At 41.3% G+C, this 20,720-nt stretch overlaps 1 protein-coding gene across 1 annotated transcript in view; it reads right to left on the minus strand.

The window, feature by feature from the left end:
- Positions 1-20,720, minus strand: part of BMP4 (bone morphogenetic protein 4) — a 197,118-nt gene that overhangs the window by 82,883 nt on the left and 93,515 nt on the right. The window lies entirely within an intron of this gene.

Raw genomic sequence — 20,720 nt, forward strand, 5'->3', positions numbered from 1 at the left:
GATTTTAACATTTGAATTTTGAGAGGACACAAACATTCATTCCAAGCATGGTCTAAACAGTCTTGGACATCATTTGTGACTTAGCCAAGTGGAGAGGCGATAGGGAGAGCAAGCCAGAAAGAATCCACAGCATGAAGCAAGGTGTTTTACATGAATACAAGAGTGGTGCACTGGGAGAAGTAGAAGTAATTTCGTGCTGCAAAAGTATGGAGTGCGAAGCAGAGAAGTTGGCAGAGATTGAATCAGCATGGCTGTTGGCGATGCAGAAATGTTTGAAGGGTTTTTAAGAAAGAAATTGTGGTTGCTTTGGATTTCACAAAAATCACTTTGGGGACAGTTAGGGGGGTGGATTCAAGACAAGAGACTGGATTCAAGGGAGGGAGGCTCATTTTGAGTTCCTGGAAAATAAGAGGCCATAAGGTTCAAACTAGTTAATCCATTCCCAAATATACTAAAGCACAAATTTCAACATTTCAAAGCACTCCACTGTGTTGAATTCAAGTCAACCATGTGCGGAGCTGTGTACCAGCCAGGCAGTGAAAAGCAAGGCTGACCCAAAGGGCCCCCAGTCTCTCTGAAAGGGAGGTGGCAAAAAAGACTAGGGAGAAGGATGGGGAAGAACCTAACTGTGAGTAAGCAAGTGCCTGGTGTTGGGGGCACCTGGCACTTTCACCACTTCTCATCCCTTACAGCTCTGGCGATTCTGAAGACCAGAAGGGGAGAGCCACAACCAAGAACATACAGTGACCAGCCGGGAATAGTCTCTGGCTCCTAGACCCAATTTGGGGCCCTAAATTCCAGATGACAAAACCTGCTGCATAAAAATAGTTCAATTAAACTCTAAAATAAAATGATCCCTTGTTCTTAAAAACAAAACAAGCACAGTTTTTCAGCAAAATGTCACGAACCTGCATGAAACTGTAATTTGGGAAGTTGTAAAAATATGGCTGTGCCACCCCGCCAGCCAACGCCTGTCACGTGACCATAGAAATCGGGCTCCGCCCTGGGGCTCCACCTTGCCTGGTCCGTGCGAGGCTGTGTGAGGGTGAAACCGGGGTGGGAGGTCAGCTACACAAGATGGTCCATTTAACAGCTGATCTGCTGGGACCAGTGCCTAAGAAGTTAATTTCTAGCTTTGAGATGGTTTCTGGTAATTGTAGGTAATTTAAAATATAATTTCAATTTAGTTGGGAAAAAAAAAAACTCTGTTTGCAGTGTTTGTGCTCATCACTCTAATTTAAGGTCTAGAATGTGGGATGAACTGCGCTTCAGTACACGCCCATTTTGCATCTTCCTGATTTTACCACCAGTGATTATAAAAACAGCCTCAGCAAACCTCAGTCTGCATTGCAAGACAGATGCGGCAAAGCTCAGATATAAAGTTTCACATTGCTGGAAGGTTAACTGTTGTGCATGTTAATGATTATCAGACAGATGAAGAAAACCACAAGGCTCCAAAATGCAAAAGCCCCTCAAAAAAATCCAACTTGCCCATGTTTATAATAAGGCCACTTTATTATTACTTTTTTTCAAAGAAGGATGACTATGGCTGAGCTCAGTGTGGTCTGCATATGCAAGCTTAATGGAGGAATAATGACACAAGGCTGCTTGTGAGCGGGCCAAGAGAGCTTCTCTCCGGGCCATGTGTTAACAAAGTGCTCCACGCTGAGCCCCAGCATCTACAATTTTGCAGGGTTCAGAGACTTCCTACCAGAGTGAGATCGAGTATTTTAAACGTACAGGTTTATTTTAAGTGAAGGAGAAACTTAAGGATGTACTGTGTGCGGTTTTATAGAGATTTTTGAAAACTTGTCCAAAATGTGAATGGGAGGGTGACTCAATGGCAGGCACCCTGGTAATTATTTAGAACCCAAAGCACTATCATGAGCCAAATCAGCCACTGTTGCTCACCTAGCACACATGCAGCCAAATGATTAAGAAAATAGCTGAAATGAGCTCTTGATCCGACAACCTCACACACAGTCTTCCATTTACCAGCTTGCAAAACTCTCTGGAATAAAGTTTAGGGCAGAAAGAGTACTGCTTTGTGATGACAATGACACTGTGTTAATATTGGCACTGGAAAGCACACTCTGAGTCTGAAAACTGAGGGTCAGGGGTCAGAATTTGCTAGTTGCTGGTATCTAAAACCTGCCTTCAAAAACAAACTCAAGCTAACGTCACCAAGCAATCGCCAAGCAATGCCACTTAGATCATGAAGATGCCTGGAAAGCTTTCAAATGGAGCTTAGAAGTTTAACGATTAGGCAAACAAAATGTGTTCCACAGTAGCAGAACCAAATTAATCTGGCTTTGCCAATAATGATTCAGACAAACAAACAAAAATAACCTTTTAAAAAAAACTGATGATTAAAAATTATTACATGTACCCAATTAAAAAAAACCCCTCAAATATTACCAAATATTTGAGGTCTCCAACCTCAAACTTCTGTAGCCCTCAGTCTCCTTCCCTTGCTATCAGTTTTTGTGCGTGTGTGCTATAATCTATGCATATCTAAGTATGTGGATGTATGTCACATACACACAGTGGTGGCTCAAAATTTCTACATAGTAGGGGCTGAGAGGCTGTAATCTGACTGGATGTGGGTAAACTGCATAAAACTACATTTGCCTAGTATTTGACATAAGTAAGGACATACAAATGTGAGCACCAATAGAAATGAGTACAGCAATGAATTATAAACCATTGAAAAACTGAGAATTCATCAGTCCACACTAATAACAAATACATAGCAAATAATAAATAAGTGGGAGAGGGGTCTTGGGCTACAGTGAATGAAGAAGTACTGGAGATGTAGGAACATTTTGCAACCATGATAATAAAGATTGGATCAGACAGGAGTCATCCATGGATGCTCATCTGGGAGGGAATTCTGATGAGGACCAGGATATTTGTATCATCTTAAAGTGCCTCCCTGGGGACTGCTCATTAACTATAAAGGGGGGGGGGGAGCAGTTATTTTATAATGGAGAATTTGGACAACACCTTGACCAAGTCATCGAAATTAACATTACTGGTGAGAACAGACACTGTATTCTGAAGGACATAATACCAACTATGCAGTACTCTGGCCTGGAGTGCACGACTTCAATCTAATCATAAGGAAACATCGGGGAAACCCAAAATGAGGAATATTCTATTTTTAAGTTTTCTTTTTATCTATCTATCTATCTATCTATCTATCTCTATTTATTTTGAGAGAGAGAGCACACGAACATAAGTTGGAAGGGGCAGAGAGGGAGACACAGAGAATCTCAAGCAGGCTCCACACTGTCAGTGTAGAGCCCACCGTGGGGCACAAACTCACAAACTGTGAGATCATGACCTGAGTCGAAATCAAGAGTCAGAGGCTTAACTGACTGAGGCACCCAGGTGCCCCAGGAATATCCTATTTTTAAAATGTGGGGGCAGGAGTAAAAGAGGAGAGAGGTGGTGGTGAGGATTTTATTCTTCAAAAATGCCAATGCTATAAAAGACAAAGACTATGAAAATGTTCCAGATTAAAGGAGGCCAAAGAGATATGACAGCCAAAGGCAATGCCAGAGCCTACATTTGATTCTGTGCCAGAAGGGGAAAAAAGGTATTGTGAAAAAGATTATTAAACCAACCAACAGAATTAAAATTCAAATAGTAGGGGAGATAAAAAGCCAGTTGTAGGGTCGGTACCAGTGCTTCTGTCAAACAACAGCCCCATCAGCATGACCCTCAGTCTGGGAGTTCTGAGTCCTTAAAGAGCACTTGGGGGGCGCCTGGGTGGCGCAGTCGGTTAAGCGTCCGACTTCAGCCAGGTCACGATCTCGCGGTCTGGGAGTTCGAGCCCCGCGTCAGGCTCTGGGCTGATGGCTCAGAGCCTGGAGCCTGTTTCCGATTCTGTGTCTCCCTCTCTCTCTGCCCCTCCCCCGTTCATGCTCTGTCTCTCTCTGTCCCCAAAAAAATAAATAAACGTTGAAAAAAAAAATTAAAAAAAAAAAAAGAGCACTTGAAGCTTCTGCCCACAAAGCTTCTGCTTTGTCCAGGCAACCAGGAGGTGACAAAGCTTCAAGGAATGAGAGGCTGTTTCTGTGGCAGGAACGAGGTGCCACTTTAAGTTTTGCTTCAGGAATTGGAATTTTATACTATATCAGTGATGCAGGCTCAAGATTGAGAATCTCATAGAAACTGCATCATGAATTTCTTTCTGGTCCCCTCAGGTCAGCTTGTGCTAAGCTCACTGAAAACTTCATCTTCACTTAAGTTCATTTAAAATTCATACAAACTCCATTTAAGTAAAGAATAGTGTGTGGCAAGTGTAGGTGGCTACTAATTGCTTGGGAAATAAATAAAAATGAATGAATGAAGGGTGCTTGGGTGGCTCAGTCGGTTGAGCGTCAGACTTGGGCTCAGGTCATGATCTTGCTCTGCGTGAGTCCGAGCCCCACGTTGGGCTCCGTGTTGACAGCTCAGAGCCTGGAGCCTACTTAGGATTCTATGTCTCCTTCTCTCTCTGTCCTTCCCCCACTCGTGCTCTGTTTCTCTCTGTCTCTTAAAAATAAACATTAAAAATTTTTTTAAAAATGAATGAATGAGTGAGTGAATGAATGCGCAAATAAACAATGAAGACATTTGAGTAATGCTCTGATAATGAAGACTACTAGTATGACTTATGTTGGAAAAAACAAAAAGAAAGTATGTTTTTTTTTCCTTAGCTCTCTTTGAGCTGTGCTTAGGTAATGTCATTTCCCTGTATTTGCTCCCAAATGTAAATGCTTCTGTATTTGAACCAATATTAAGTGTGGCAATATAAAACAGAGTAAAAAGGAGAAAAACTCCCTTAAGGGACACATGGAAACACAATGTGCTCATTGCCAGCCTTCTCATAAGGGAGACGAGAATGGAAAATTAAACATATAACATAAGAAAACTATAATGATTTTACATTCAAATGAAACCTTGAGATAAACATGCGTGTGAGGAGTGAAGGTAATGATTAGGTAAGAAAATAAAGGTTTGAGCAAAGCAGAATCTGTAATTCATCTTGACAGAGAAAAGGAAGCTGAATCAAAGCGCATCAGGCCCTTGAATGCAGAAGGAAGCCAAGACGTGCACACAGGGCTGCTGGTGCCAGGTAAGCACCCATGGCCAGGTTCTGCTTGGCTCTAGAGTGGTGGGAGTTGATATTCTCTAGCCGAGTGATATTAGAAAATTTGGAAATTTGTTCCAAAAGCAAGAAAATGTCAAGGAGAGGAGGTAATGTTTCTCAACAAAACAAAACAACAACAAAACACAGGCATAGAAGTGTCCATGAGCCTAAAGAAAATCATCCTACAGTGTTTATTGACCATACTGGACACCTAGGAACCTTTCCCATGTTTCTACGTCTACTTCAACTTCTAATACAGCACTTTGATTTTGCACTGGAGAAATGATCCTTCCCCCCGCTGAATGCATTACATTGGGGCCGTCAGCCAAGTTGTGTATTTCAGACACCTGGCCTTACAGTAGTAGAGATAAATAGATTTATCCATTGAATGAATGAATGAGCGAGCCCAACCATCCTTTAGCCAGGTAATAAGACACCTTTCTCCCTGAGATTGGGTCCTAAGTCTATGACATTTGTCATAGACTAAAACAATTCCAGAGGTCAGTTCATCCTTACAGAGATGTTCTAATAAGACTATCCATTTTTGTTTCCTAGATCCTGGGAGTTCTCTCCCATGATTCCTGTCCTTTAGAAGCCAGGTGCTTAAGCTTTCTGTTTTATTCTAAGAACTTCCACATATCCTTCCAATAAACGCTTCCTCTGCTTAAGTTATTCGAAGCTCATTTCTGCTGCTTATGAACAAAGAACCATGACAGACACACATTTCCCAGCTTGTCCCCTATGGAGTACACCAATTATTATCCCCAAATATGGTCTTGGTAATAAGGGGTTAGAGGAAGTTTATGAATTTTTCTTCCTGCTTTTGTTTCCATGTGTCTAGTTGATTTCACCAAATACACTTAACACACAGGAACTTGAGGAGCTGAAATAAAAAATTTCAGTTCTTGGCATTCCCCACAGGAACTCTTTATTATTGTATCTAAAAGTATCTATTGTTCAATAGATTTTAGTCAGAGTTATGTGTATTTATGTTAAGAAACCACTTATTTCTAGATTAATTTCAAAGGGTATATTTGCAATTTACCAATTTGTAAAGTCCCACCTACTACAAATTTCCTCCTGATTTTCACATCCGCTCAGGAATAGCTTGAAGCAAGAACAGGGTATCACTTTTGCTGCTAAAGTTTCAACTTTCCAAGTTTGTCTAGCTATGTAAAGAACAAATTTAAACAAATCCTAGCATTATCCATTTTCAAAAATACAATTTAAATATCCGGTTTTATTTAGCAGCCTAGTTACTTTTTATTGAATTGAAAAGACTAGAGAAAATGGTTATTGCTATCTTGTTTTCAAGTAATTATTTTTTAAGTAATTAAAAAACCCACTGATAAGTTTTTATTGTCTTGGCCCTGATTTTACTGTCTACTACAGTACTGAGCACTTAACAGATGTTTAAGAAATAGTGGTTAAATCCATGAACAAATGTTTTGTTTTTAATTGTGGGGCAATTTTGGTTTGAGTCATCACCAAGATTTGGTTAAAGAGAATCTATTACATAGCCATTTTTAAGTTAGTGGACACAAATGGTCACAGCAACTGGCGATTTTTGATGGTTCCACCAACTTTGCAAAAGTTTGAGGGTCCTAAAATGGTCTGATTATAGAATGAAAGCCTATAGTGCTGCCTGGGATGATCCTGTGGTAAGATTAATACTCCAGAGGTCCCCCTCTCCAGGCACCTCACCTGTGCTCTCGATATCAAGCTGTAGGGCTAGGCTTTATCTGAAACCACATCCTTTACTGGACCCTTCGCTTCCCCTATCCTGTTTCCCTTATTACCTTACAGATTCTTCCTAAAGAGAAATCAAATCCATATCTCAGGCTCTGCTTCTAGTGAATCCAACCAAAGACAACATGCTACTATCCAAATAGAAGTATTATATGACAATACCTATTTGAAATTTTGCCAAATGTGTGGATGATTGCAAAGGATATATCATCATTGTATAGAATCAGCACAGATAAATGACAACTGTAATTTATTGAGGGCCTTCTTTGAAGACATGATCTCCTTCAATTCTTCTCATAATTTTCTCAGATAGGTATTACCACTCATACTTCCAAAATAGAAAGGTTAAGAATCAACAACATCAAACAGCCCATCCAAAGTCAGATAACCACTACATGACAGTTTATTTTTAATATTTCCCCAAAGGTCTCAGAGATTGATCAAAATACTCTGAAAGAAAATGTCCATGGCCCTCTAACTTTCCATTCTTCAGAAGTTGTGGGATAAAGCCCAAGTGGTCACTTCAGAAATGACTGCTATGTTTTAAGCCTTACTTATGAGATCCAAAGCAGATTTTTTTTCTTAAAAAAATAAAAATCTAGTCTTATCACATTGACTCCTTTGTTAACTATAAAAAATAAACCAAACAACTTCTCCATAGCCAAACGGAGAGGGTGATGGTTGTTAAAACAGCATTTTAGTTTTAGAATTTGAAAATGAGAGCAGGTAAAGAGCATGTGACCCACTCTCAACCAGAAATACCAAAAAGCCTTTGTTAGGGAACCAGATGAAGCAATTATAAGCATCTTCACAGACTTCCCTTGAAAAGTTTATGTGCTCTGTCATCAGTGGGGTTATCTCAACCTTTTCTGGGTCTACTTTTATGTTCAGCCTGGCTTACCTCTTAGGATAATAATCTCCTGAGTTCCATTCCCATCAAGAAAAGAAACACTACATGAATGCAACCCTAAAAATGCAAAGACACATACGGTTCAGTCCTCAAATAGGTCATACTTTAAAAAAGTCATCTGAAAGTTCAAAAATAATTATAAAAGAAATTCATATGCTAAGTGAAGTAAGCCAGACACAGAAGGACAAATGCTATATGGTTCCGTTTGCATGAAGTATCTAGAAGAATCAAATTCATGGAGACAGAAAGTAGAATAGTGGTTACTAGGAGGTGGATGGGGAGGAGGGGGAAAAGAAAGTTATTTAATGAGTCAAGTTTCAGTTTGGGAGGATTAAAAAGTTCTGGAAGCAACCGTGGAGAAGGCCGCACAATGCAAATATACTTAATGCCACTAAACAGTAAACTTTAAAAAAGTTAATATGGTAAATTTTATCTTATGTATATTTCACCACAATTATTTTTTAAAAAAGAAATTCTCACTCTTCCCATATTTTCTTTAATTCTCTCCCCAGCTTTCTCAAAATCCACACTCACCAACATCACTCTCTTCCAAATCTACCTCCAAGCTTCTTAAAACTGTACCCTGGCCTTTATCTTTTATCTCCCTTCTCCCCTCCTTTTTCTCATGAGTCCACATCATTTAAGCACACGAGAGATAGAACCTCATCTTGGGGTGGGGGAGGGAAAAATCATGAGCCAGCAAGGTCCTCTGCAGTGAGCAGAATGGAAAAGGCTAGATGTAATCATCCATAGTAATTTTAATTTCATCACACACACTTTATTTTATGCTTAATCTTTTCTCCAACTTCAAGTGCTTCTAATCACCTGAGATTTGATGAACAAATCTGTACTTTCCACTGACATCATTATTTCACAGTCTTCAGATCATTCCTCAGCCCCATGTTTACTGTGGGTTTATACACTGGGTAGAGATTTTAGAGCAAGGAGTTCTCAACTTTGGCTACAAGCTAGAATCACCTGGGAAGCTGAGGGTCTTGAGGCCTAGGCCACAGCCCCCAAAAGCTAAATCAGTGACAGCCAGGGGTAGGGACCCAGGCAACTGTATTCTTTTTTAAATTCCCAATGATCAGCTAAGTGTAGCAACCAATGGTTCAGAGGGGTTTCTCAAACGTTAAAGAATATAACAATTACATAGAGATCTTGTTAAAAGATCTGGTTGTGATTCAGGAGGTCTGCAGGAAGCCCCAGCATGCTGCATTTCTAACAAATATAGCAAGGCAATGCTGAATCAGCTGTTTTGGACCCCACCTTGAGTAGCAAGGCTTTAGGCAACAAGAGCCTTTCAGGTTTCCATTCTTTTTCGTTTGTTTAATGTTTATTTCAGAGAGAGCGTGCAAACAGGGGAGGGGAAGGAAAAAGAAGACAAAAAGGATCCAAAGTGGGCTCTACACTGACAACAGAGAGACCGATATGGGGCTCAAACCCACAAACCGTGAGCCAAAGGTGAACACTCAACCGACTGAGCCACCCAGGTGCCCCTCAGGTTTCCATTCTCAGCAGGACATTCATTATATACATAGCTAGCAAAGGAGAAGTCACAGCTGGGCCTCCCAGCAGCTCTGGCCTGGAAGAGGGGCTGGGGACAGCTGTGGGGACACAAGACCTACAGTTGCACCTCCACCGCGGGTGCCCAGTGCCCTGCCCTTGGGCAGCCTCTGCTCCCCAGCTTCTGCTTCTAGGCTGGTCTAGGTACCAGCCCACTCAGCCCCTGAAGTTAGAACCTCAGGATCTTTAACAAGTTACTCAATTCCCTAAGCCTCAGTGTCCTTATGTGTTAAAATGGGAATAAGAGTGTCAACTATTTGACTATATGAAGCTATACGAGGATTAAGTGAGATAATCATGTGCAGCAACCAGTACGCTTGCCATCACACAGGCCTGTCTTTTTGTCTGCCCCTGCTGCCAACAAAGAGCCAAGTTACTACTTCTCTCTCTCCCTTTTGTGTCTGTACATCCGATGTGTACAAAGCATCAATTGTAGTCCCTGTCCCTGGAGGCCTGGGACCAACTGTGGATCTTGGTTCTGAATAGGAGGGGCAAAGCACCCAGAGACACACATTTTCATGCAGGCGGCATAGCCCAAATACGGGAAGATTTCTGCTCTTCGAGTACTGTTTTGGTCTTTGTTGTTGTTGTTGTTTTATTATTAATTTTGTGTTCAGAAATGCTACCCCCAAAGGGACAAAGATAATCTCGCCAAACCTCAGAACCTGGTAAGGAGATACCAGCTGACACTGAGTGCTCCTGACATACTAAGCACGGTTCCAAGTACTTTCTGTGGCTTAACTCATTTATCTTCACCACAACACATGACCTGGGTGTTATTATCCCCATTTGGCCAACAAGCAAACTAAGGCCTCAAGAAGTTAAACCATGGCCTCATCCCATAGCTAGTAAGTAGCAGAGCCAGGGTTCAAGCTCCAGAGGCCTTCTGTAGAGTCTGACCAGACCAATGGTGGTGCAACGTCTATATCAACATATATCTACCTTGTTTTTGGCATAGATGCCTGACAAATGGCATTTTCAGATGTGACATTCTCATGCATATGCCATGGAGATATATACAATATGTCCAGCCTTCTGGCAGGAAACTAAAAGGATACTAAAAAATAAACTTGAAATGCTCCCAGTCTATGCCAAAATGCAAGCCATTCACAAACTTCAGTATTATTATTTGCAATGTATCATATTTTAAAATGGCTGCTCTCTTGTATATACGTGCCACAGTGACTTATTTTGATTGCCTATCTTCTGAAGCTCCTTCCTATCTTTGGAAAGGGCCTACCATGCTGCTTCCTGACTTCCCAGATTCTTGCTATCAGCCTGGGTATGGACATGTGCCCCAGACTTTACCCAGCCAGACAGTCCTGTCTGGAACTTGAATACAAAGAAGTAAGGAGAGCAGAGAATTCATCTGGAGCCAGAGGAGAGGGCAGCACAGCCAGTGGCACCAGTGTCAGAAACAGGCAGCAGCTATGGATTACATCTCAGACTGTTGCTGGGCATGATATTGGCCAAGGCTCCCAAGGCAATGCTGCCCGATTAGTTTCCCAGGCCTGCCATAACAAAGTACCACATGCTTGGGTGCTTGAAATGACAGAAATATATTCTTTCACAGTTCTAGAGGCCAGAAGTCTGAAATCAAAGCACTGGCAAGGCCATGTTCTCTCTGCAAGCTCTAGGGAAGGATCCTTCCTGGACTCTTCGAGCTTTCAGTGGTTGTGGGCAATCCGTGGTGTTCCTTGGCTGGTAGCAGGATTGCTCCAATCCCCATTTCCATTTTCACATAGCCTTACCTGTGTCTCCTCCTATGTCTCTGCGTGTAAAGCTCTCATTCCTTTCTCTTACAAAAATGCCAGGCACTGGTTAGGGGCCACCTTCAACCAATATGATCATATTTTAGTATGACTATATCTAAAACCCTATTTCCAAACAAGCTCACCTTCAGTTACTGGGGGTGAGGACTTCAACATACCTTTCTGGGGGACACAATTCAACTCACAACATCTACATTCTTGCTAATTTCCTGGGCCTGATCTCTGGCCATCCCAGTGATCTTGCGGTCCATCTAATGTTTTTCAGCTTAAATTGGCAGAATTAATTTTGCTGCTTGCAACTTTAAACCCTGACCTGTCTTATCTCCGCCTCTATTTCCTTGATTTTCCATAGGAGAATCTCCATTCAGAGGTCACTAGGGATGAGCAGAATAGTGACTTAATTATGGAAAAGGCCAATCTGCTTCAAGATTCCTAGTCTACTCTCTGGATCAAGCACACCAAGGAGAAGATTGACCAGGGCCATGTTAAAGGAAGGGCTCAGACTGAGTAGTCCCAACCTCATGACTGAAATGCATGTAGAACCTACTGATTTCCTAAACTATGAGTTTGTTCTCAGGCTGGATCTCACTTTGGAGCAGAATTTGACTAATCTTTGCCTCTGGCCAACGGATGGTGTGAGGCCTGTTTTGGTGGCAAAGGACCACACTGCTTGCAACAGATCCCATAGATGTTGCCCCAGTCTGTATAATTTTCATCAAGTCATGACAGCAGCACCAAAGGGGCTAAGTGGCATTTCAATTATGTTTGGTCTAAAGTTTCTAAAACCTCATCAATGCTATTAAAAACAATAACATTATGCCAGAAAGAGTCGCAGAGGAAACAAAACATTATGGGGTTCTAAGAAACATGGTAATCAAAGACAGCTGAGCCTAAAAAGACAAATCGATGTCAATGACTTCAAGGAAATAAAAATACATTTAAAATGTTTGAGTAAATCAACTTCACAAATGGCCATTAGAAGAAGAGTAGCAATACTAGTTTTTGCCCTGCTTTGCTTCCTTTTTTGACCTGTCCCTTGCCAACTTCATGGAATTATGGTAGGACTAGGGACCACATAAGTTTGGAACTGCCTGAAACTATCTTTGCCATTATTTGCAGAGAGTCTGTTTGAGAATGAAGCCAATCCAAGAAAGAAGAATCCAAGAGATACATACAAAGTTATTATTTCATTTGAGTCCCACAATCCAGCTGTATCTAAAAATACCCATTAAACTTCCAAGTTATTTGAACCAATAAATCCCTTTTTTGTTTGTTCAAGCTAGTTTTAATTGGAGATCTAACCTTACAAACAAATGACAATGTGCTATCAAGTGCACATATCTGCTTTGACCTAATTTCCCTGGATTGCTGTTGGCCAGGGAATGTTGTATTGAACGGACCACATATTTCATCTGGGATGGTGGTTTCTGAATTTCTGTCATCTGGCATGCTACTGAGAACATGTGCACACACAAACACACACATAAGCTAATAGAGAAGTGCCTTCATAAAGCAATCTTCTGACAAATGCATATCACTGAATTATGATTATACCTAGGACATGGCCAACTAGACCAACTAACCTGAGTAAAGAAGTCTATTCTATCTGACACAAGCCCTGTCCGTCACTATCTTACCACATCAAATGAACAAAATGAGAATGTGCTTCCCTGAGTTTCAGCATTGCCTTGTTTCCTAACAAAGCTGTGCCATTTCACACTTAACATATTCACAGATGATATATGGGTAGTTTGGTTCCCAAACAGGCTAAGCCCCTATACTTCCTTTGCTATATCTCCCAATTCAATTTCTCCAAAACCCATGGAACTGGCCTGAACAGTCTCATCATTCACACATTTACTCAACAAATCAGTATGGGGCACTATGTGCTAACCCCAGGTGTAAGTGCCTGGAATAAGGAATAAACTTCTGCTCTTGTTGAAGCTTCCATTCTAGTGAGGGAAGACAGACAACAGAAACATTTTAAAGTAGACATATGTCAGGTGGTGATAAATGTTATGGTGAAAGATTAAAGGTAAAAAGGATAGGAGTGCAGGGCAGGTGTAGTGAAACAGTGAGCCTTGTGGTCATCTGTGGAAAGAGCATACCAAGCCAAAGGAACACACGTGGAAAGGTACTGATGTGGGGACAGGTAGGAAGCCAGTGTGGCTGAAGTGAACAGAATGAGGGTCAGTGTGGTAGGAGATAAGGTAAGTGAAGTATTAGTGGGGAAGGTGTTGATGGAGAAAATTTAGAGGCTTCACAGGCCATCATAAAAACTTTGGATTTTATTACATGCCAGATAAGAAACCCGTAGGTGGTTGTGAGCAAAAGAGTCACATAATCTGACTTAAAAGTTTTAAAGACAATTCTGTCTCCTGTGTTGAGACTATAACTGGTGGTAAGAATAGAAGCAAGGAGACCAACCAGGAAGACCATGAAAATAGGAGCAGAAATCTGAGAAGTGATTGATTTCTGGGTATATTTTGAAGATAGAACCACCAATATAATGGGCTGTAAGCAGAAGTTTTCATGAAAGTCTGCATAGGTTTTGGTCTGAGAACCTAGAGAGACACAGATGCCAGTTACTTGAGTGGCTCCATGAGAGGCACAGAGTTAGATATGGGGGAAGAATCAGAAGTGTGGTTTTAGACATCTTAAGTTTGAGATGCCTTTCAGATACACATATAGAATAGTTAGCTGTATAAATCTGAGGGTAAGGGTAAGGGGAAATTTCTGAGCAAGAGACAAATATTTGTAAGTCATCAGAGTCTAGATGAATTTAGTCACGAGGCTTTAAATCACCCAGGAAGTGGGTCCATATGGAAGGGAATAAATCTGAGGACTGAAGTCTTGAACTGCCCAATGCTTAGAGGCTGAGGAGATGAGGAGAAAGCAACCAGCAAAGGAAAATGAGATGAGCAGCTAGTAAGGTAGGATGAAAGCAGAAAGGTATCCTGGAATCTAAATGGGAAAAAAAATTTTCAAGAAAGAAAGAGTGATTCATTGGATCAAATGCCAAGATAGGTCATGTAGAATTAGGACTAATAATTGATGATTGAATGTAGCTACACAGAAGTCACTAGAGTGGGTTCCAAAAAAGATCAAGAGAGAATAAATTGTAAACAGTGAGTAGAGACAGAAGTGTTTTGAGGATTTCACTGCATACAGCAATAGAAAAATGGGGCAGTAGTTGGGAGAAAGGGGGGAATAAAAGAGAATTTTCATGTAAACCAGACAGCATCTCAGTATGTTTTAATGCTATGGAGACGATCCACTACAGGGGCAGGAATTGAGGATGCTGGTGGGGGAGGGGGGACAATTGCTGGAGCAGTGTTCTTGAGCAGGCAAGAGGACAGGAGGTCCACTGCACAAACACAGGAATCAGCCGCAGATTAACATACAGACCATTCATGCACTGTAACACGAGTGGAAGCAGAGGATAAAGGCAAAGATGCAGCAGGTGGGTAGATGAGGAAGTAGGATTTTGTATAAAGCCTCTCTGCTTCTATTTTCTCCAGAAAATAGAAGGCATGTTCATCAGCTGTGAGTGAGGATGAGGAGAAAGGTTTGGATGGCCTGAAGGAAAATGAAAAGATGTGAAACAGTTGCCCAGGAAAGTAGGGGAAAGACTGGACTAGGGCAATGCAACTGGACACCGGGGCAGCACTAAGGGCCTGTGTGAGGTCAGGGGTCATCCTCCTGCTGTGCGTTTCTCACATCGTCGTCATGAGGAAGGTGATGTCCATAGGTGTTCCGAGTAAAGAAGAGAGAGGGGAGAAAAGCAAAGTGCAGTGTTTTTAAAGTGAGCTAAGTCGTTAAGATTTAAGCTATAGAAGCAAACACAGCTCAAAGGTGACGTGACTGAAAGCTCAAAGACAATTAGGTATAATTTGAACATTCTTAGAAATAAAATTAGAGACCTTTAGAACTTAAAATGAAAATAACCCTAGTGATGTTCTTTTCTGAATCCTTCATTTCACACTTGAAAACCAAGGCCCTGGAACATTAAACGACTTGCCCAAGACCACACAGCTGGTTAGTGGCAGAGACCAGTCTAGATGCCAATCCTCTCCATCTTTATCTACTAGTCTTTCCTCTTCATTTACTGGCAGGGCACGGTGAAATTACAGGCTGGTCCCTCTTCTCATTGCACATCCAGGCCTTACTTTATCTTAATATTTCCAAGCCCTGTTTCATCACCCCCATCTTATATAATAAAGCCCCCTTGGCTATCTCTCAGAGTCACCCAGCCCCCACGCTGCCTCAGCCAAGTGTGCACTTCACTGAAGTTTTCAAACCAGTGCATTTAGCTGGTCAAGAGCACAGTCTCAGAAAACCATGCATTGGCATTCACCTGGGAGGAAAAAAAAGGGAATCATAGGATGAGCCTCACTGAAATCCTGCAGCTGATCTCCTCAGACTCACCAGATCCACCATGGTTTTCAGGTGCCAGTGATAAGGTTATGGCATTCTCCTAGTCCTGCTTCTCTTCTGTCCAGGTAGGTGCTCGAGAGACCTCTGAAGCTACGAACTGTATGCGTTCATTGGACCAACAAACATCAAGCTACTGCGTTAAGAAGAAAGTGGATCTGAACCAACAAGCTTGGGGATAGCCTGCAGATTGTGTCCCATCTGAATACCATTTGAACACAACTGGTTAAAGTTCTTCCAATGATGGCTTTTGTTATCTATAAAATTAAGACTAAACCGGAGATCAAGGAATTTCAACTGGAAGCTATATCCTGTCTCCAGTCTCCCATCTTGGTGTAATTTAAGTGAGTTACAGGCCCCTTTAAATTCACTTATTTAAAACAGATACTCATCCAAAGAGGCACTCTATAAACATTTGGCACGTCTTGATGAGCACTTCAATTGCCCTTCAAAGGCAGTGGAAACAACCTCAAAACCAATTACTTATGCTCTCCTCCAAGAAGTTCATTAATTGGAACGAGGGCTCTGCCTCTGGCTGAGTGTGTCCTCTCCAGTCTTTAATGTCTCACAATTGTCCCTTCTGGGGAACAGTAGTATGGTTCTAGGCACTTCTTTTTAAATTCAGAAATTACTTAAATATAGAGGTAAAGGGTATTGATTGGTACCAGGAGTTAACATATGTTACAAAGGGATAGGTTATTAAATCTGTCCTCCCTTCTCCTGATTAAAACACACAATTAAAAAATGGAAAGAAACCCACACACTTTGGTATCTCTACATGCTGGATGAAAGATTAAGAATAAAGTCCCCTAAAAAAATCAAACCTTACAGTGCTCACTTGCATATGCCCATCCACATCACTCCTCCCCATATCTGCTTATCCTCAGTATTCCAATTGTTCTCATTCAGACCCCTGACCAATCAGCCAAGCGGTTTGCAACTGCTCATAAATCGGTATATGTTCTTCCTTTGGCCACTTCTTCTACTACACAAAGTGAACGATGTGCTGCACTGCCCAAAGGTGTGTTAACTGGGAGAATTTCCCCTCGTATAGCCATGTAGCAAACCAACACATCCACAACCAAGCTTGGTCTTTTGCCTCTTTTGTCAGCTGGTCATAAAAGACTATGTATGTGACCACACAGGTAAGATGAGGGAGGAAACTACGCAATAGCAGTAGATGACATGGGAGTGTGGGCCCCTTGCTCATGGAGTCTAGTTGTGTCCTATGGTCCTGCTCATGCCCATTCCCAGATGTACCACCTTTTACCTTATAACGGATTGCTGCTGGGATGTCTTAACTTATGACTTGGTGGGTCTGTTAGAACCCAGGTAATGGTGGACACTTCTGGCCACTCAAAGTTCCATGAGTAGGTGCTCTCTCTCTACCAGAATCCAAAAGCATAACAGGACCTAATTTTCAATTAATATATCATTTTCCATGGTAGGTGGCATGACATTGCTTCAGAAACCCTAGGTGTTTACATTGTGATTCTCCTACTAGGACTTGCCATACACTCCACACAACATCACTCCTTACTGCAGATAATAGCACAGGGTCTGTCCGATCATGTGGCCAAATAGGCAGGACCGTTTACACCACAGCTTGGATATGCTACATCCATTTATTGCATTAAGCCCCATTCTAAGCTGGAAACCTTTCATGTCACCTTGTTCCCCAGTCATAGAATATGCTACTTCTAGAATGTGAAGAGCCTGCTAAGCATTCTGCTTCCTTATTAGTGGTAGGATGTGAAAAACACAATAATTTATCAAGATCAATGGATTCCTGAAAACTCTACTGACATACCAGGTCCCTGAATATTCATGAAGTTTATCTCTTACCCTTTACAGTATATGTGCCACACCAAGTGCTTCAATGTATTTGCCACTTCATAATCATCCAGTCTTATTAACACAATGTCAATGATACCATGGAATAACCTATGGAATATCTAGAGAGTCCAGGGCTCTTCAGACTATATTATGACAGATAACACAGCCATGGGACAAGACAGTAAGTGTATATACTATCGTTAGCCCTATGTGAATGCAACTACTTCTGGTCCTCCTTCCTGATGAAGATGAAACAAACATATCTGCCAGATCAGTGGCTGAATGCCAGGTACTTGAGGCCGTGTTAATCTGTTCTAGCAAAGATACCACATCTGGCACAGCAGCTGTAATAGAGACTACCACTTGGTTGAGCTGGTGATAGTTTACCTTTATCTTCCAGGATCGGTCTGGCTTTGTAGGGGCCAGACTGGGAAACTAAAGAAAGAAGATATGTAAAGACCATGACCCCTGCATCCTTTAGATCTTTAAGACTGGCACTAATCTCTACAATTCCCTCTGGTATGCAATATTGTTTCTACTTACTGCCTTGGCTGGGAGCAGGGGTTTCAGAGGCTTCCACCTGGTCTTTCCCCACTGCGATAGTTCTTATCAGAGGTCAAGGGACCAATATGTGGTTTGGCCAACTACCATGTATGTCCATTCCAATTATGCATTGAAGGTTTGGGGAAGTGGCTACCTGGTGAGTCCATGGTCCCAGGGGATCCCCTGTGAGTCAAAGGTGGGCCAGGGTCCCATTGATCACCTGGTCTCCATATGTCATCTCTCTAAAAGAGGGATAATGATGACTTTCAGGTCCCAGCTATTAATTTCAGTTTGAATCCTATGCTCAACAGTCCTCCAATGTCCATAAACTGCCCTTTCCTCATTGTATGGTTACTCAATGAAATAGCCATAGGTCTCTTTGGAGAAGGACTGTAGGAATCATTACCATATACCCTTCTGCCTGTGAATTTCAGGTCTGCACACTGACTCAGATATAGAAACTGGGAGAAGGAGCATGACTTTATAAATTTTACATTTTTTTAACGTAGCATTTTTAATTAGCTTTCTGATAAAATTTACAGATAAAGTTCACCCATTCTCAGTGTACAATTCACTGAGTTATAATAAATGTAGATAGTTATATAACTATCACTGAGGTGAAAATATGGAACATTTCCATCATCCCAAAAAGTTCCCTTGTGCTCTCTGTAGTCAATTCTCCCTTCCTCATTCCCAGCTCCTGGCAGCCTCTCCTCTGCTTTTGGTTACTTGTAGCTTTGCCTTTTCTAGAATGCCACAGAAGTGGAATCATATAGTATGTAATGTTTTGTGTCTTTTTCTTAACATAATGATTCCATGTTGTTGCATGTATCAGTACCTCATTCTTTTTCATTGCAGAGTAGTGGTCTGTTATATGGATATACCACAACATGTTTACCAATTCATCAGTTGGTAGGCATTCGGGTTGTTTCCAATCTGGGGTTATTATGAATATACTTTCTATGATTGTTTGCATGCAGGTCTTTGTATAGACAGATGTCTTTATTTCTGTTTGGTAAAAATACTCACCAATGGGATTACTGAGTTTATAGTTAGTATATGTTTAACTGTATAAGAAACTGCCAACTGTTTTCAAAGTGGTTGTACCATTTTACTTTTCCCACCAGCAGCTACATGACAGTTACTATTGCACCATATCCCTGACTTCCTATGGTTAATCTTTGCTAAATTTCAAATACTTTAACCATGTATAGTGGCTATGCATTAATGCTCCTAACATGTTTCCCTAATGGCTAATGATGTTGAGCACATTTTTATTGCTAATTTGCCATTTAAATATGTTCTTTGTTCAAGTGTCTTTTCAAATCTCTTGTCCATTTAATAGACTGCATTTTTTCAATTCTTACCGAGTTGTAAGAGTACTTTATACATTTTGGTTACAAGTCATTTATCAGATATGTGTTTTGCAAATATTTTCTCCCAGTCTGGCTTTCTTTACACTTTCTCAACACTATTTTTTTTATTTTTTTAACGTTTATTTATTATCGAGAAACAGAGAAACACAGAGCGTGAGCAGGGGAGGGGTAGAGAGAGGGGAAGACACAGAATCCGAAGCAGGCTCCAGGATCTGAGCTGTCAGCACAGAGCCTGATGCGGGGCTCGAACTCACAAACTGCGAGATCATGACCTGAGCCAAAGTCGGTGGCCTAACCACTGAGCCACACCCAGGCGCCCCTCAACAGTATTTTTTTGAAGAGCAAGAGCTTTTAATTGAGAAAGTCAATAATAGTGTTTTTCTTTTATGGGTTCAAGCTTTTTGTGTTTTATCTAAAAAATCTCTGCCTAATTCAAGATCAGACAGATATTCTTCTATGGTTTTTTTTCTCTAGAAGCTTGATAGTTTTTGATTCTATGTTTAGATCTATAATCCATTTCAAGTAAATTTTCATATATGATATAAGGGTCAAGTTTCATTTTCATTTTCTTATGACTATTCAATTGTTTGAGCACCATTTCTTAAAAGGATTGTGACTTTTTATTGAGGGGGCTACCCTCAACTTTCTGATTCTCTACCTCTTATTTATTTTAATTGTATAAATTAAGCAACACACTTTTAAACTGCCCAATTATCTTTAAGGGATGCTGTGTCTTCTCATCAATTCCATAGTTCTCTGTGGGTCAGTTTCCTTTGGCAGACACTTGTTATGATAATTATACTCACCTGCTTCTGACACTCTCTGTATCACAGAGAGTGCTCCCATACTGATAAGCTCTCCTACGTCCAACTTTTGGTTCCGCTCCCCCTGCCCCCCACGACCACCACTTTGATCCAACATCCTCAGGATCCACTCCCAGGAACTCTCCTGACTCCTGGACTGATCAATGCATGTCGATTGGTTCCTATAGTTGTTCCCTTCCTTAGCAAGCCCAGCACTTTCCTGGCTGGACTGGACTGTGGCCTAATCATAGTTATAGTCTAGTAGCCAGGAGTAGAGGTAGTTATATCCTGAAAAGGATATATGTCTTTTAAGGCAAAGACCTCTGCCTCAGTTTCAACCAATGGGATGGTTCTAGGCTTAACAGGAGAGAGTGGGCCACTTTTGCAGGCCCAAAGGGTTCAAGACAACCTCAGTTTTTAAGATTCTCAAGTGTGTCAACCCAGAATCCCATTTGTTCCCAGGCAGAGCACTGCCCTTGGTATAAAAGACTTGCCAAGGTTGAAAATTCAACCTCCTGTGGAACTCTGTTGTCCTGAAAATTAAGTTTTGAGCTCAACACTTAGATTTTTCTATCCTCTGGCTGCAAGAGA

The sequence above is a fragment of the Prionailurus viverrinus genome, chromosome B3, assembly GCF_022837055.1.
Source record: "Prionailurus viverrinus isolate Anna chromosome B3, UM_Priviv_1.0, whole genome shotgun sequence".
Taxonomy (NCBI): domain Eukaryota; kingdom Metazoa; phylum Chordata; class Mammalia; order Carnivora; family Felidae; genus Prionailurus; species Prionailurus viverrinus.